This window comes from Marmota monax, unplaced genomic scaffold (genome assembly GCF_021218885.2).
Source record: "Marmota monax isolate L192 unplaced genomic scaffold, Marmota_monax_Labrador192_F-V1.1 WCK01_AAM20220418_F8-fsc00002, whole genome shotgun sequence".
Classification (NCBI taxonomy): Eukaryota; Metazoa; Chordata; class Mammalia; order Rodentia; family Sciuridae; genus Marmota; species Marmota monax.
The window spans coordinates 37,564,014-37,567,731 of record NW_026693571.1 but is presented as its reverse complement, the minus strand read 5'-3'; the positions used below and the strand labels follow the sequence as shown (position 1 = coordinate 37,567,731).

Below are 3,718 nucleotides of genomic sequence, written 5' to 3'. Positions count from 1 at the left end.
CTATATTTTCAGCTGGTTACTTCCATGAGCAGGGGACTAGACACACAAGTCTTTGATATTATGCAAAACTCCTGAGCTATAGCACAATCTTGGGAAATGGAGAGGGAAGACCCTTAGAAAGTTTAACAGAGGCTGTTTCCCATCTTGTAGGATGGGGGCTTGAGATGAAAAATAATTTGATGTAGATAATAAAGTTATATGTCTTACAAAAATGGATCTGTGGCCAGGCATGGTGGTATACATCTATAATCCCAGGGACTCAGGAAGCTGAGGCAGGAGGATCTCAAGTTCAAGGCCAGCCTCAGCAAGTTAGTGAGGCCCTAAGCAACTATGCCCATTAATCCTTTCCACCTTACATTTACTTATTTGTTTGTTTGTTTGTTTATTTATTTCAAATTAGTGAGATTCTGTCTCAAAAAAATAAATAAATAAATAAATAAAAGGCCTAAGGATGTGGCTCAGTGGGTTCAATCCTTGGTACCAAAAAAAAAAAAAAAAAGTCTATGGATTGACATTTGTTGCTATATAGGGCAGACTTTCTGCATGTAAAATACGGTGTGGGGGGAGCTTCAGTTTATATGTCCAGGCAATTCTACACATTTTGGAATAATGGAATATGCTTGAATGAGAGTTAGCCATGTTAGCACTCCAAAATGAAAAGATACAGAAATGATCCCCTGTGCCAAGGCAGAGTCACTAAAACAGAGTCAGCTGAGATGGGATTTAGAAGCTGATAGATTTTTTTATTAATTTTTAATTTGTTTTAATTAGTTATACATGACAATAGAATGCATTTATGTACTTTGATATATCATACATAGATGGGATATAATTCCTCATTTTTCTGAGTGTACATGTTGTAGAATCATGCACATGTAGAATCGTGCAGTCACATATATACATAAAGTGATAAAGTCTGTTTCATTCTATCCTTCCTATCCCCACATCCTCTCCCCTCACCTCCCTTCACTTCCCTCTACCTAATCTAGGGTAACACTATTCTAGAAGCTGATAGATATTTTTAATGTTTTTTCCCTTTCATTTTTCCAGTGCTGGGGATCAAACTCAGGGCCTCATGTATACTAGGCAAGTGCTCTATCACTGAGCTACACTCCCAGCCCTAGGATTAGAACTTTTTAAGGGCCTGATGAAATTTTAGGCTTTAGAAGCAGCTTATCTAATGAGGCTCTATTTCATTTCCACATTTGCAAAAGACACTATTGAGGGCAATGGGGGGCGGGGGGGGCGGGGACCTGTAGCTCCAGAGAAACACTGGGAGGTAAAGCAATCCCTGTGAACTCCCTCTGTGACAAGTCAGAGTGCCAGGAAGGTGTTGGTGAGTGAATGAAAGCAGCCCGGAGGCCGACCTGACTCCCTGACCAGGTTTGTGGTGTGGAAAAGAGCCAGAGGTAGCCAACTGCGACTGTGAGTATGAAGGGTAATCTGGAAAGCAGAGAGTTGTGTTCCTTGTAGAAACAGCCTGCCAGCTCCTTGGGGAAAATGGGACTCAAGATGAAAAGACAGAGAAAATAGGAGTAGCAGGAGATGGAGACAAGCCCAGGAGAGGTGTCAGAGGAGAAATGAAAGGGGAATGACAGGAGAGGAAGAGGAGAAAGCATTACCACCCCATGGGGATTTCTGATGGGAGGGGAACTGAAAACCACAGAAATAGAAAGAGGAACCTGGGGACCAGAAAGCTGTATTTCCCAGGGTGCTCCCCAACTCCTCTCACCCCAAAGAAGCAAGTGTATTAGGGAAAGATGCAAAGGAAATGTCCTATTTGCATCTTAGACCCAGTTTTGAGACTATATAAAATGCCATCTCTTTCACAAACTGTTATCTAGGTTGAAATGGTAGGGGTGCCGTTCCCAGAGGGAAGAGTGGTCCGTTTACATTCAGGAAAGGAATGACGCTGCCATCCAACTTTGATGCTAATACTTGAAAAAGAAGGGGGACACATTAGGAACTGTCGCCTTTTATGTGGTGTTCAAGAGGGCGGGGAGAAGGGTGGGAAAGTAGGAGGAAAGCAACATCTAAATCGAGTCTTCCAAGAAGTTATTTTATCAAGCGTTTAATCAACTCTTGCTCAAGGCAAATCATAAAAATAAATTGTGCATCTTTACCTGCAGCAGGCAGCTTGCAAACTGCAGGTGCAATTTGAAGAAAGCCGTTGTCAAGTTCCCAGCTGCTATTCAAAAGATATTTACTAAGAGCTCAAACAAAGTTATGAGTCTTGCACTGTCTTGAGAACCAGACATAGATTACCACCACATTCGAATATCTAGAATGAGCTAGCATGAGAACTTTCACCAGACGAGACCCAGCACTTTTAAAAACAATGTTTTAAATTGTGGTAAAATGTGCACAACATAAAAGTTATTGTTTTAACTCTGTTTAAGGGCATGGTTCAGTGGCATCAGATATGTTCACATTGTTATGCAGCCATCGCCACCATCTAAGCTTCAGAACTTTTTTCATCTTCCAAGATTGAAACCCTCATACCTATTAACAGCAGCTCTCCATGTGCTTCTCCCAGTCTCTAGCAATTACCCTTCTACTTCCTGTCTACTTTCTTTTTCTATGAATTGACTACCCACCTCAAAAGTGGAATCATACAGTATTTGTTCTTTTGAAACTGGTTTAATTTAGCATAACATTCACCCATGTTGTAGCGTGTGTCAGAATTTCCTTTTCAAGGCTGAATGAGCCTGTACTTTTTAAGGGGAAGGCATGATATAAAAAAAAAATCTTTTTCTTTTAAAAATAAAAAAAAAACTTTATATCCATGTCACTTTTGACACACTGCCACAGCAGTGAGTAGATTATTTAGGTTGCAAAATGAGGCTGGAACTGGATAAGTTAGCATCATGCAAGTTTCTCTCATATGCTAGGACGGATTGTTTTGTTTGTTTTGTTTGCAGAGAGGTCTCCCCTAAATTGCCCAGGTTGGCCCTGACCTCCTGGGCTGAAGCGATCCTCCTGCCTCAGCCTCCCAATCAGCTGGGATTACAGGTGTGTGCTACTACACCTAGCTGGGACAGATTCTTTTAATTTTACTAATAGGAGACTAAATCCAGACTTTTTCTCCTTTAATGAATGAGATGAGCACTACTGACCCTGTCCCACCAGTCTTACTATTATACTGCTCCTCAACCTTGAATGAAATTCTACGTAGAGGGCTGGGAATACAGCTCAATTGATAGAGTGCTTGCCTTGCATGCACAAGGCCCTGGGTTCAATCCCCAGCACCACAAAAAAAAAAAAAAAAAGAAAGAAATTCTACATAGAAGATAATATGTCACTTCTTAGCCTTTTGGTTAAGATCAATTATAATGTCTGTTTTTATCATTTTAATGTCTGAGATGTCCTCCATCTGAGGACAACATATTAAATGGATTTTTGGACATAGGAGATGAAATAGGAGCTTGCTTCATTCACTCTATGATATTATAGTACCTTTGGAATGGTGCACCCCAATCGAGGAAAAGAGAAAGGAGAATATACTGACCATCCAGTGCACGCCTATTTTACTCTGCATCTGACTTAAAGTCTGCCTTCGAGGGATCAGTGGTGGAGGACTGGCCTAGCGTGCTCAAGGCCCTGGGTTCCATTTCCAGCACCACCACCACCCCACACTAAAAAAAAAAAAAAAAATCTGTTTCTAACAGTTTCCAATTCTCCTTTTAACAGCTCTTTGCTTTTGTAGGAAAACTAAGGA

At 40.9% G+C, this 3,718-nt stretch overlaps 1 pseudogene; it reads left to right on the top strand.

The window, feature by feature from the left end:
- The first annotated feature begins 3,297 nt into the window (after window positions 1-3,297).
- LOC124102773 (U2 spliceosomal RNA) lies at window positions 3,298-3,477 on the top strand (annotated as a pseudogene).
- Window positions 3,478-3,718: the final 241 nt, after the last annotated feature.